At 38.4% G+C, this 15,387-nt stretch overlaps 1 protein-coding gene and 1 pseudogene across 2 annotated transcripts in view; both read left to right on the forward strand.

Annotated features, from left to right (window-relative positions):
- Window positions 1–15,387, forward strand: part of LHFP (lipoma HMGIC fusion partner) — a 279,718-nt gene that overhangs the window by 105,237 nt on the left and 159,094 nt on the right. The gene's annotated exons all lie outside the window — the stretch shown is intronic.
- On the forward strand, window positions 4,606–6,309 carry LOC102771254 (annotated as a pseudogene).

A 15,387-nucleotide genomic window follows, 5' to 3' on the forward strand; every position in this document is an offset into this window, starting at 1 on the left:
ATATACCTTTTCAGTACAGTACTCTACTCTTATCAACAAGATCCCCTGTGGATACCTGAAACATTGGGGAGTACTGAACCCTATATATAATGATTTTATATATACCTACCTAGGATAAAGTTTAATTTCTTAATTATGCATGGTAACAAATTAACAATAACTAGTTACAAAATAGAGCAATTATAATAATATACTGTAATAAAAGTTATGGGAATGTGGTTTCTTTCTCTCACCACTCCCCTCCCCTCTCTGATAACTGATTTGATAACTGAGATGGCTACTAAGTAACTAATGGGCAGAGAGTATATACAGAGTAGAGAAGCCAGACAAAGAGATGATTCACATTCCAGGTAGGTGGGACAGAGTGCAATGGTGTGAGATTTCATCATGATACTCAGAATAGTGCATAATTTAAAGCTATGAATTGTTTATTTCTGGAATTTTCTGTTTAACTAGAGGCCCAATGCATGTAATTCGTACCAGGGGTTTGGCTCTCGCAGCCATGGCAGCTGCCTCGGCCCTCGAAGCCCTGGCTTTGTCCAGAAGGATGATTGGAAGGTTGTTCAGCTGTCCAGTCTAATTAGCATATTATTCTTTTATTATTATACTAGAGACCCAGTGCACAAAAAGGGGGGGTCCCTCAGCCCGGCCTGTGCCCTCTCGCAGTCTGGGACCCCTCAGGAGATAATGACCTGCTGGCTTAGGCCTGTTCCCGGGTGGCAGAGGGCAGGCCCAATCCCTAGGTTCAGCTCCTGGTATGGCTCAGAGCAGGGCTGATTGGGGAGGGTGGGCACTGCCCCTGTCATGCACAGAGCAGGGCTGATCAGGGGGTTGGGGCGCCACCCCCTGTCACACACAGAGCCGCAGGGCGATCAGGGGGTTTAGGCCCTTCCCCCTGTCATGCTGATCCTGGTGCCAGGAGGCCTTGTGGCTCCGTTGATCCTGGTGCTGGGAGGCATATTACCCTTTTACTATATAGGATAGAGGCCTGGTGCATGGGTGGGGGCCAGCTGGTTTGCCCGGAAGGGGGTCCTGGATCAGGGTGGGAGTCCCCACTGGGGTGCCTGGCCAGTCTGGGTGAGGGGCTGAGGGCTGTTTTCAGGCTGGTGGGGGACTGAAGCTCCCAACCGCTCCTTTTTTATTATTATTATTCTGGGCCAGCTTTAGCTCTGGCTCCAGCTCTTAAGCCTCCATTGCTGAAAGCAGGTTTCTGGCCTTTATTTACCTTCTGTATTTGAAACAATGTTGTGATCCTGCTGGCTGAAGCCCAGCGACTAAAGCAGGTTTCTGGGGTTTTGTTTAGCTTCTATATTTGTAACATAGTTGCTTAGAGTTGCTGCTCAGAGGCCACCAGCAGCAGGTGGAGAACGTTGGAGTCCTCCGTCACTGAAGCAAGCAAGCCTCACGTTCGCTTTAAGGTGCCTGACTGCCGGCTGCCTCTTGGCTGACAGTTAATTTGCATATTTCCCTGATTAGCCAATGGGAAGGGTAGTGGTCGTACACTAATTACTATGTTTCTCTTTTATTAGATAGAATATATGTTTGGACTGTTGACTACTGATAATTGAAACCACTGAAAGTGAAACCATGGAAAAGGGGGAATGACTGTAAAACTCTTGATCCAGATCACACTAGACTTTAAATTGATAAATCATTCTAAAATATTACTAAAGCTCAGAGAAAAAAAGTAGTTTTTTATTTTCTTCCTAACCTTTTCCCTTTCTTTATAAGTGTCTGGAAGTTTTTACAGAAAGAAAATAATATGGCTTGAGATTATTCATTTTTCATAAAGCAAAATTTCAGTAATTATTTATAACATCATGCTAGTTCTAAAAAGTTCAGTCTCCGCTCCTTCCATCAAGGATGGTGATTTTTTTTAACCAACTTTAATCAGTTGATAGAGGATAGGAACAAACAGCAAAGCCTGTGGGAAGTGAGAGAAAATATGTTATGTATACGTTTCATGCCTTACAGTTCATTCTTATTTGTAAATTGTCAATCAAGAATGATGATGTATTATTTTTAAAAATAAACAAATTTGGTAAGATATTAAGATTTGATAATTTGGGAAGTAGATATAGAAATGCTAATTATATAAATTCATTACTTTCTGCATATTTGAAATAATATATCATAGCAGGGAATAAATATAGTACACTCATATAAAGCTACCCATAGTAATCTTAGTAAATGTTAAACTCAGACTGTTACTCTAACCTGATACAGTAAACCCTCAATTTTGCAGACCTTGATTTAGTGGACTTTGGATTTAATGGACAAAATTTCTAGTCTATATGTCATATGTGAAAATGAACACCCTGTTAATTTTAAAATGCTTTTAATGAAGATTTGCTTATAATTAAATTAATGGGTTATTTTCAAAAATTAATTCACTGTTATTTTTAACAAATTTTAGCAAAAAGGCCATATATTGGAAGAAACACTGTCGTTTATTTATTTATCAGACTTTTAATACATTCTTGCAAGAGTGTGTCCATCAGATTGAACAGGCACACATAGAGTAGCGATCACAGGCTATTTATCCCTAAGAATCCCACTTCCTACATAGAGACCCACTTCCTACAGTACATATAAATATTACATACCTACAACTATAGTCTACATATTTAAATCGCAGAGTCACTGCTCATAAACAATGTTCCATGAGTGATTAGCACGTGATCACACCAAATTGCGCCCAGTGATTGGTTCTGTTGTCGTGTGGCATGACTTTCTGAAGCAGTTTTAACTCATGCCAGCTGATGTTCTGATGTACACTAAGCCACGCCCCAGCCATGTGCATTTGTTTACTTGTGGTGACATGAATTCACACATTTACTAGACCTATTTAGTATAAATTTAAAATTTACTATAATACATATAGAAAACTTGTCTGAAATTAAACTTTTCATACATATTTAATTTTAATTATACAAACAGGTCTGCATAAGTAAACACAGGTAAACTAATGAATTTGTCAATTTTTTAACATACACATTTGGAAAACCTACTTCATTAGATAACAGGCTTTCAGCTTCAATGGACATCCCCTCACCTGAATTAGTCCATTTATCAAGGTTTTACTGTATTGTTCTCTTGAAGCTATAGCTTCCATGTTAAAGTTTTTTAAATATACTTTACAATTCAGGAGTTTCAGTTCCTATGTGAACCCAAGGAGCAGCCTGACCTTCAAGGCCCTTGCTAACACAGACTGCCCAGACACAGGAATTCAACCAGATGGCCAACTCATGGACGCTGACCATGAGAATCCATAAACGGACCAGCAATGACACTGCCTGCCTCTTCACAGCCCATTCCCCTGTCTCCTTGTTTTGCTTTCCCTTGCCCTCATAAAAACCTGTCTGCATTGAGATCTGAAGGTGGGTTTTTGAGGACTGGAAAAATCCCCCATCTTCTCGAGATGTGGACACTTGAATAAACCTCTTTCCTTTTTTACCAACACCTGTGTCAGGAGTTTGGCTTCCATTAGAGCAGGTAAACAAACATTATGAGAAATATTTTTAAAATAATAAGTGAACATTATGAGAAATATTTTTAAAATAATAAGTGAACATTATGAGAAATATTTTTAAAATAATAATCAAGGATACCAATAATTTAATTTCAGGTTTAATTGTGTATTTCAAATTGCAGTCGTTCTCTTTGACTATTTTTGTTTGTCTGTTTTACTTTGTTTTGCTTAACCTTTCCTCCCAAAATTATCCATTTCCATTTCTGGTTGGAAAGTTCAATTTAAAAAGAACTTATTTTTCACCAATTCCTATGACTCCTAGCTTGTTACATTTTCCTCAGTCTGACTTTTTCCTTCTTTTTTCCTGGAAAGATGCATGCTGATCTCTTGATTAACATAGGATTTGGTGAAGAATTTAAGTTACAGATCCTATAATTTTAGACTTATGTAAAAAATACAATATCCTAGAATGAGCCCTACCCCAGCGGTGCACCAGCTGTCCTCCCTGAAGTTCCGGTGGCTCTGGGAGCCTCTCTGAGTGCAGGCAGCGGCCTCTGTGGGTTGATCAGGGCATCTTACAATGAGACTTTTGCTGTGGCTAGTGGCCCCTTGGAAGGCTTCCATGAAGTAAACCATGCTTCACCTACTTCTCCAGACCTTCTTGGCATGTATGGATTGAGAGCTCAAGAGCAGACTACTTCGGCATCCATGTTACAGATCCAGCACTTTGCTCTGATACTTTGGAGTATCAGCTAGGTCAGTGGTCGGCAAACTCATTAGTCAACAGAGCCAAATATCAACAATACAACTCTTGAAATTTCTTTTAAGAGCCAAATTTTTTAAAATTAAACTATATAGGTAGGTACATTGTTATTAACTTAATTAGGGTACTCCTAAGCTGGCCTTTGCTAAAAACGTCCTCAATCTGAGGGGTCGACCTCAGCGAATGTACCTCCACTTCTTCTAATGCCACTTCTTCAAAATAGACTCACCCAGGCCAAAACTGACTTCTGCGCATGGGCCACGAAGTTTCAATTGCACTGTTTGTGCACGCCCGCATGTGGTATTTTGTGGAAGAGCCACACTCAAGGGGCCAAAGAGCCGCATGTGGCTCGCGAGCCGTGGTTTGCCAACCACTGAGGTAGGTTAACTAAATTAACTACCAGAAAGGACAAGCGTGTCGCATACAGGGAGTTTTTGCAGGGTTCTTCTATAACAGAAGTTTGTGATAGCAATGATAATATTTTCTGGTTGAGTACCAATAGTCTGTCCCATTTATGAAGCCCATCTATTTGGAAGTCAGAGAAAAGGGCTATGAAAGATTAAAAGAAAAACTTGCAAAATCTCAGAGGGAACTGAAGTTAAAAGATGAAGAGTGTGAGAGGCCTTCTAAAGTATGAGGTTAATTTAAACAGGAATTGGAGGAACTCACAGCTACTCTATTTAAGGAAGCTCATAAGATGGTGAGAAAAGCAACTGTCAAGCAGGCAAAAGCAGAACAACAGCTAAAAGAAGCACAAGGGAAAATTGAAGTACTTCATGCTGAGTAGCTGCTTTGTCCAGTCTTATATTGTCCAGTTCTCCATCATCACCTGCCAAGAGCCTTTGCCAGATGAAAAGACACCTTTTAAAAGGGGGGCATACAAGAAATAAAAATATAGGCAGTGCTATGAGTGGCAGTCCTCAGGACCTCAAGGTAATATAGCTGTGGATGAAAAGGGGCCACATTCTAACCTGACAAGTTCAGGAAAGGCCCGTTTGGCTGCCTTGTAAACTCATAGACCTAAAGTAACCACAAAGGACGGTCTGAAATTAAAACTTTTTAGCTACCCAGTTTATGGTCGGTAGTCATTTCCTAGGCTGGCATCTTTCTTGACAAAGGTCAACTGTCTATTGTCTTTTTTGCATCTATGATAGCGATAACTTATCTTTTATCAGACCCCTTAAAGCACAGCTCTGCGGAGACCACAAATCTCCTCATTTGACTTAATTATTGACTGTTAACGTTCCTACACCCACCTATATACCAGTAAAAGAAGTATGTGCCTATCATTTTACTTTTTATCCAATCCCAGAGATTTCTCCCCTTTGCTTTCTGCCACCTCCCTAATCTATCACCAATGGATTTCATGTAACCCACATACATCTCTTTCAATTGTAATGTATAAAATAAGGTGCAAAACTGCCATTCTCCGGAGCATTATCTCAATTCTTTAAGATTTTTGCTTCCTGGAAATTGTCAACAGTTTGGCTCAAACACAAAAATTATTCACAGATTTGAATATTTCTTATGTTGACACAGCCAATTGTGAAAGAATGCAAAGAGACTAATTATCTCTGTATAACGAATTCAGATCTTGGCAGGATGAGCCCACAATAGACAGAACCTGTCCTTTCTTAGACAAAATCTATCAGATAACTTTTCCATGTTTAACATTATCAAAAAGTGAATTGGCTTCAGCGGTTTTGGAGGCTGTGGAAACAATACTCTCGGGCTTAGAGTCTAAGCATTAAAGCAGTGGGATTACAACCTGTTGGATTTGTGAAGGCTTCAAAAAAGTCCTCTCACTGGCAGAGTAAGTCCTGTAAACACAGAATTAAATTAGGAGACTCAGTAACTATTATCATGTTTCTCCTTTTTGTAAATACAGGATCACTTCTGTATGTAACTTTTTTACATACATTTGATATCTCCAGCAGGGACCTGTGAAACAGCAGGCTGTTGATCACATGTTTTGGGAAGTTGCACAGTTGAGAAAAGAGATGTCACTGACAAAGCTGGGATATCTGAAAAAGGAACTCTGATCCTTTGCCTGGGACCATGCATGAACCTCCCTGATACCGGAAAATAGCTGAATATTTTTATGGTTACTTGATACGTATTTCCAAGGTGTGGGCTCTTCTGCAAATAACAAGAAATACTGTGATTTTTTAAAAACTGACCTATGCTGTGTTTGCTAATTCTTCAGTTGCACACACACACACACACACACACACACACACAAATTACAGGTGTGTAATTACTAGTGATTGTAATTTATAGTTGCAAAAAAAAGATAATAAATAAATATTAGATTAAAAAAAATACAACTTTCTAGGCACCTACCATTCCCACCTCTGAATGTTAAAAGTAAAACCCTAGAGCAGCCTGAGAAACAAATGGTTCTGGATTTTTAGTTTCTAGTGATTTCCTCTGAGAAAGAGACAAAGGCTTGCTTTTCCAGTGGATACAGACATCTCCACCCCAGTTTGCCCCAGAGTAAAAGTAGCCCTCTGGAAAACAGTATCATGTTTTATAATTCAGAGAAAAAAAGTTAAAGGTAAAGAAAAGTTGAGGAATGTTACTTAACCAAGAGGGTGCAAAATGTATAATTTGATAGACTTAACTCTGCCTTTAATGAGTGATGCTATCTTTGTTTTTCAATCTCTGGAAAGGTGCCTTGACCGTATAGAACTCCAGAACAACACACATTTACTGTGCTACCTTCACTGTTATTGTCTGCTGAGAAATCAGTAACCACCAGCAAATGGGCAACTGAGTGGGGCTTCAGCTTTCCACGAGGATTCTTTCTCTTTGAGCATAGTGAATTCCTCTCACAGAGTCTATTTCTTATAACTTGTTCGTTACTTTAATATTGTTTGGTTTGTGCTATTTACCATCTTTATTTTAAAATCTCTTGCCTTGGCTGGTGTTTCTCAATGTTTAGAGTGTTGGCCCTTTACCAAAGGGTCAAGGGTTTGACCTAGTCAAGGGCACATACCTGGGTTGTAGGCTTGATATCCTGCCCTGGTCCGGATGTGTCTAGGAGACAACCAATTGATGTGCCTCTCTGACATCAATGTTTCTCTCTCTCTCTCTCTCTCTCTCTCTCTCTCTCTCTCTCTCTCTCTTTCTCTCCCTCCCTCCCTTCCACCTTTCCCCTCTCTCTAAAAATCAATGGGAAAATTATCCTCAGGTGAGTATTAACAACAAAAAATCTCTTATTAATTGATCATGGCATTCCTAAAAAACATACCCATTGATAATATTGGAATAGAGGGATGCTTTAAAGTAGTCAAAGCCCGGCTGGTGTGTCTCAGAGGTTCTGTGTCAATCTATGAACCAGGCGGTCATGGTTCAATTCCAGGTCAGGCACATGCCTGGGTTGTGGACTTGATACACAGTGTGGGGCATGCACGAGGCAGCCAATCAATGATTCTCTCTTATCATTGATGTTTCTATCTCTCTTTCTCTCTCTACCCCTTTCCTCTCTGAAATCAATAAAAATATATTTTTAAAAAATAAATTAAAAAATTAAAAGTACAAGCCCTCCATTAAAAAATAGTCAAAAAATTTAAATTACAATTTAAATATAGAATAGTAAAATAAACAAATAAAAATATACAGTTCATAATTTACACCATGTTCATAATTAACTGCAAACATATTACAAAATGTAAACCCAAACTATAAAACCTCTAGGAGAAAACATAGGAAGAAATATTTTTTACCTTGTGTTAGGCTAAGATTTCTTAGATACAATATCAAAAGCGTGGTCCATAATGAAAAAAATGACTAAATCTAATTTTGTCAAAAACAAGAATGTATGTTCCTTGAAAAACACTTGGAGAAAATTTTTGCAAATCTCATATCCAGTAAAAGACTCATATCCAAAATATCTAAAAACATTTAAAACTCAACAACAAGAAAACAAACAATGCAATTAAAAATATTGAACAAAGTAGATATAAGATGGCAAATAGCCATATGAAAAGATTTTAAAACTCATTTGTAATTAAGAAAATGTAAATTAAAGCCACAATGAAATATCATTTAACACCTGTCAGAATGATCAAAGTTAAAAAGACTTACCATGCTCAGTATTAGTGAGGATGTGAATGAACTGGAACTTTCACACACTGCTGTGGCAATGTGAAATGGTAGAACCACTTTGGAAAACAACTTGGCAGCTTCTTAAAAATGTTAAACATACACATACCCGATTATCCAACCATTCCACTCCTAGGTATTTACCAAAGAGAACTGAGTACATATATTCTTACAAAGATTTCTATATGACCATAGCTGCTGTATTTGTATTAGCCCCAAACTGGAAACAATCTGAATGTTCATCAACAAGTGAATATAAATATATATAAAAATGGTGCTCTATCCATACACTAGAATATATTCAGCAATAAAAAAAAGAATGAATTCAAATTCAAACCAATCTATAATGAAAGAAAGCAAATAAGCAGTTTCCTGGGATTGGAGAGTATGGAATGGGGGTAGGAAGGAATTACAGAGGATCAGGAAGAAAACATGGATAATGGATATGTTTATTGTCTAAATCATGGTGATGTTTTTACTGTTATATACAAATCAAAATTTATCAAATTGTACACTTTAAGTTCAACTTATTATATGGCAATTAAACCTCAGTAAAGCTGTTAAAAAAAAAGGAAAGGGAAGGGCAAATGGAACGGAAGGAAAGCAAGGACGGACGGAAGGAAGGAAGGAAGGAAGGAAGGAAGGAAGGAAGGAAGGAAGGAAGGAAGGAAGGGGGAAGGAGGGAGGGAAGAAAAGGCCTGGATTTAAAGTTAGAGACCTGGGTTGGGATCTTGAATCTGTCATTTACTTGCTGTGAGCAAATTGCTTTCTTTAGCCTCAGTTTTCTTTTCTATAAAATGAGGTTAATGATACCCATTTCATACGCAGATAATGTATATGAAGTATTTTGCAATATGCAGAATGTTCAATAAATATTAGGCATTATTATACTATTTTTAATATTTATCAAGCAGAGGGAAGTTGCAGCAATTTGAGGCATTTCCTACCCACATTGGCTGGAAATGTCTGGAGTCCTTTGGGGCAAGAGGGAAGTTAAAGTGGGTGTGGGGAGCAGAGAAGTAGCAGGGATGTTCATCTTTTGCTGTGAGATGGAAAATAATACCTGAACTTGTTAGACCACTCATCACACAAGAAATGTATTGCTGCTGCCCCCTGTTTGGGGTCTTCAGGTCCCAGCATACAGTGCTCCAATTTAATGTAGGCCACAGAGCACTGCTAATGTGAATGTACAGTTTCTTTGGGCTACCTCGGTAGAGAGGAACTGAAGCGGAAATGGGCAATAAATTCTTAATGCAATGCACAGATTATGCTTCATGTTATTTGTAAACAAGGCATACCATGCATTTCTCTGTAAGCTAAAATATATTTATTTATACTTACTAAATGGTGGCCAACTATTGCTTGGATGACATAAAAAAGCTTTTATAAACATAAAAATGTTTATAAAGAAATTGTTTAGAAACATGCATATACTGGTACTGTTTTTAAAAATGCAGTTTCTCTTTCCACTAAACATCTACTCCTTTGATAGTACCAAGTGTGGAAGTAGATGCAAAGCACTAAGCCATTTAAAATCTAAATGAGACTAAATTTAATAAGGGAATGTCATGTTTCATTTTAAAGATTCTCTTCACCTCCTTTTCTTAAGCTGTCAAGTGAAAGAAAAGGCAGCTTTGTAATTACATGGCTGCCTCAGCTTCAGATTACATGTGAGATCTCACATTATTTTCTCACACCTTTCTCTCCCTTCCTTCCTCTCTACCCCTAACCCACCTCCTTCCCTCTCTGCCATCCAACCCTCCCCCACCCCAGCTTTCTGCCTTACACTTCCTTCTTAAGCAGCTGACAGAATGATGGAGTTTTGCTGATTAAGTTGCTGAAAGATGGTCGCCCTTATTAATTTAGGGGATGTCAGGCAAGAAATAAAATAAAATAAATGACAAGAGTGAAAAAAATGTTTCTTACTGTGGATCATCATCCTAGCCTGTCTGGGTAGAAAATTAGGTGATTTTGGTTTCCACTGCTTGGCAGAGTGTGAAATCAAATGGAACTTAACTTTGTCAGACGTTCACTGTCTTCCGTTCCACACTCCACTGCTGTTCTCCTAACCCTGAGGGCTTTGTTCACGTTTGCTCATAGTGAGCAAAGAATCCCACTGACCATTAGGATTCTCACCCCTTGTTAAAAACTTAGCAAAGGTGTTAGCAGAAGTAACAACAGGTCTCCTTTCAGATATATTTTATAGTAGCCTCTTGTTTTCCTAATCACAATTATTAACTGCACTGTTGGTCACAAAATAGGAATAAGCCCACGAAGCCAGTGCTGAATATTGGAAACTATCACAAGGTTCCCTAGAAAGTTGTAACAAAGATAGTGAGGAAGATAATGGTGCAGAATGAAGCTGTTATTTTCATTCCATTTCATTCCATTTCCATATACTTGGTGTTATTTTGTTTGTAAGAGATGGTTCTTCCAGGGTCACCTGCATGACCAGGTGGCTAGTTTTGATTGTAGGCTTGATCTGAGTTTAGTGGTAAAGGACAGAGAGAGGGATGTGTCACAGATCCTTTACAATGACTGGTAAGGTCTGAAGAAATTTTGGATAATTCTTTTGTGATAGAAGGCAATGCATCACTGAATAGATAATAATATTTTGTGTATATTGTAAACAAAATATTACTTAGACAATGCACTCTATCATTGGAAACCTGTAGAGAGAATGAACCTGTTAATAAGAAGGAAGTAAAGAGAATCAGACATTGTTGAGTTTAGTAAAAGTGAGGAACATGAGGTTGTTTGTTTCACCAGGAAGCTGCAGCTTCACAACCCTCCTTCCCCCTTGTAGGGAGCAGCCTACCCTCCCACACTGGATTGGAGGGGGAAAGACGGACTAGGGAGAGGTAAACACATGGGAACTAGTAGTCAAAATGGTGCAGTGGGAGGTGCTTGACCATAGAGGTTTGTCAGTCTAACCTAGGAGATCATTGACTAGGGCTGGACCCATCAGAAGCCTGAGAAAGCCTGGCAAGTTGACTGCTTATTGGGACAGATCTCGAGGGCTGCAAAGGACTAAGCTTTTTTTTTTTAATAAATATATTTTATTGATATTTTACAGAGAGGAAGGGAGAGGGATAGAGATTTAGAAGCATCGATGAGAGAGAAACATCGATCAACTGCCTCCTGCACACCTCCTACTGAGGATGTGCCCGCAACCAAGGTACATGCCCCTGACTGGAATTGAACCCAGGACCTTTTAGTCTGCAGGCCGACACTCTATCCACTGAGCCAAACTGGTTAGGGCTAAGCTTTAATATGAAACAGGAACTGTGGACACTGGTCTTTGTCTTGGCCTTGATGAAGATAAGGTTGGACTTTTTCATAGCAGATGGACAAAGATGGGGCATTGGGAACCCAGGAGGGGCACTCCTTTGATTTTGCATCATAGTTAAATCACCTTACCATACCACAATCTCCTGTGGCTAGGTCCTTGACATGCATTTCTCACAATCCCTTGGAAGAGCCCAATTTCTACCAACAGCAAACCTAGTGGGAAGAGTTCCTTCTTCAGATTTGGAAGGACCTAAGGAAATTGTTTATTCTCTACCTGACACATTAATCCTTCCACAGCACCTGCAAACCTCTGTTAGAATATATTCATTGAGCCCAGCCAGCATTGCTCAGTGGTTGAGCGTCGACCTGTGAACCAGGAGGTCACAGTTCCATTCTGCTCAGGGCACATGCCTGACTTTCGGGCTTGATCCCCAGTGTGGGGCGTGCAGGAGGCAGCCAATCAATGATTTTCTCACATGGATCTCTCTCTCCTCTCCGATCTATCTCTCCTCCCCCTTCCTCTCTGGAAAAGGGGGGAAAAAAAGAATATATTCAGTGAGAGGGAACTCACTACCCCAATGTTACTGAATAATTCTGTTAGTTGGTCTTTTAGCCAAAATCAACCTTTCATGATTTGAACCAATTAATTAAACTCTGTATTTTGGAGCCGGAGAATAAATCCAAGTCCTTCCTCTGCCTGAGGGCCTTCAAGTTTTGTGGACAGCTCTTATATTTATACTAATTCTTTCATTCACCAAGTAAAAAAATTCCTCACTTCTTTAAGTAGTTTCTCTCTCAATCTCGCTAAGGGTCTTGCACAATTCCTTATCTATATATACATAGTAAGCCTTCAGGAAATGTTTGACTTGACACAAATCTGGCTATTGACAATTGTATTCCACTCAGGTTCCACTCTATATAATGTGGAAATAGCAGTGATTACTAGCATGTTTTTTTTTAATTTATTTTAGAGAGAAAGGGAGAGGAAGAAGGAGAGAAAAACATCAATGATGAGAGAGGAACATTGATTGACTGCCTCCTGCACGCCCCCACTGGGGATGGAGCCCACAACCCAGTGCCCTGATTGGGACCGTGACCTCCTGGTTCAAGGTCGATACTCAATCAGTGAGCAACACTAGCTGGGCACTAGCATGTTTGCTGTTGATAACATCTTTATGTGGTTGGCCACAAACCATTAATTTAACCTCATGTTTCCTCCTAGATTGGTTGACTGATCCTCCCTCAGGTGGATGATGTTCCTCTCTTTTTTTAATTTACACCAGTGCCCAGAAAAAAATGTTTAGGGGGAAAAAAGAAAGGCATGTCTGTGTAGACTTAAAAAAAAAGGACATGCCTATGTAAATATTAATTGAAATATCTAGGAAGAAGGCCTAAGCTTTAAGGAAAATATAAGTTCTCTTATTCTCCCTAGTTGATGAGAAAAAGTGGAAATCTTAGTTATAGTTAAATTAATTTTAATTAATTCATTTATATTTTAGCCAGTTCATTTCTGTTTATTTTAGGGAAGTGATGCACATTGAATATGAAACTATGTATTTTTCTTTTAGCTTTTGGTTACATATATGACAGCAGATAAAGATGTAAACTAATATAGTTATTGCTGAGTATGTTTTAAGTATTAGAATTAAGACTATGATGTTTTGGGATGAATTATGTTCCCTCAAATACATATGTTGAACCCCTAACCCCTAGTACCTCAGAATATGACCTGGAGATAGGCTCTTTAAAGAGATAATCAAGTTAAAATAAGGATATGAGACTGGGCCCTAATCCAATATGACTGGTGTTCTTATAAGGAATTGGGAGACAGACATAAACAGAGGGAAGACCATGTAAAGACCAAGGGAGAAGAAAGCCATCTGTAAGCCAAGGAGAGAGGCTTCTGAAGAAACCAGACCTGCCAACACCTTGATCTCAGACTTCTAGCCTCCAGAACTGTGAGAAAATAAATTTATGTTGTTCAAGTCACCCAGTCTGTGGTGCTTTGTTATGGTAGCCCTAGCAAAATAACATAGTAGGCAAATGCTTACAGTGTACATTCTGAAACATGAAGCCAAACCAAATTTAAAGGATATTTAAGATCCCATAAGATAGAACTACAAATAATTGGTTATAATATTGGGTCTATTAAAGTTGTTTATCTGAATTTATTCATATAAAATAAACCAGTACTTTCATTTGAACAGTTTTGAAAGGAAATCACAAAACATGTTGATTAAACTATAACATTATTTAAAACATTATTCTTTGCTGTAACTAAATTAATATAATTTGAAACATGTTAGTATTTCTTTTGATGACTCACCGATGCATTGTTTAGTATACTCATGTGTTTATTACAACTTTGCTGTGTAACCTCAAAGTTAAATAAGCATGTTGGCAAAGGAATTGTATGCCCAAACTTCTAATTTTATCATCTTTCTCATTTGTACATGGACTATTACAGTTGTTTACCCTTGGAGGAAGCTTTTTGTATTTGACTGATCAAATGGCACATTGTGAGAACTTGGTCTGATGATATAAATGGGCATCCACCATGTTATTGTCAAACAAGCAGCAGAGTTTTAATTGTGACAGTGCTTTTCATTAATTGAGTAGTGAGTTGCTGCCAACACTTTAATAGAATAGCATAGAATTGGATTGACCTAATAAAGAATATTGACATAGTAAAGTTAAGTATTGTTGGATGAAGTTTTGTTCCAATTACATTAATTAATTATTCAACATGTATTTATTGACATACCTGGTACTGTTCTAGGTGCTTGGGACAGACACATCAGTAGACGAACAAACAAAGACCCCTGACCTCATGGTGCTTACTCTGTTGCAGGAGAAGAGGCTAATAAATAATAAGCATGATAAGTAAATTAAATGGCATGTTAGAAGGGTAGTAAAGGGTATTAGGAATTATAGGAGTGGGATAAGGTTGAAGTTTTAAACAGGATGATCAGGGAAGACTTTATTGAGCTGCTGCTAAGTAGACATATAGGAGGCGAGGGAGTTGGCCATGTGGATATTTAGGGGAAGATTATGCTAGGCAGAAGGAACAAGCAAGTGCCAAGTCACAAAGACAGAAATTCCTGGCATGTCTGTGGGATGGCAAAGGGCCTGTGTTTGGAGAAGGATGAGTGAGGGAGTGTTGGTGTCTAAGAAGTAAGAGTTGCCAGCTCATACAGCATTTGTAGGCCATTTTAAGGATTCTCGCTGTTATGCTGAGTGAAAATGGGAATCACTCAGGGTTCTGGGCAGAGGACTGACATATATATGAGTTGTTACAGAAATGAGATTATTACCCTGGGATGGTCTCTGAAATTTTGCAATTGGCTTACCAAACAATGCAAATAAGAATTACATGAAGCTTTTTAAAGATTCTGTTTCCCAGCCTCATACAGACCTACTAGAGTAAATGTGTATTTTTTTAATGGAGGAAAAAGTTTATTATAAAATCCACTCTTATAAAACACTGCATTTCTGCAACCCAATTTGGGATTTCACATTGTTAAGCAAATGAGTCTTATGGTAGAAATAACATCTGATAGTCTTGATTCTTATTTTAAAACTAAACATTACACTAACAATATTCATGTTAATAACTCCTTTTCATTTCAATACCATTATTTCTAAGATTAATATTTTTAGTTCATTTTCAAATACACTTGCCTCTTACTGTCTTGTTTCATATGGTTTCAGTATTTCCAGTTGTTTTGTTATAGAGTCTATGCTCATCTACTCT

The sequence above is a fragment of the Myotis davidii genome, unplaced genomic scaffold (assembly GCF_000327345.1).
Source record: "Myotis davidii unplaced genomic scaffold, ASM32734v1 scaffold421, whole genome shotgun sequence".
NCBI classification, from domain to species: domain Eukaryota; kingdom Metazoa; phylum Chordata; class Mammalia; order Chiroptera; family Vespertilionidae; genus Myotis; species Myotis davidii.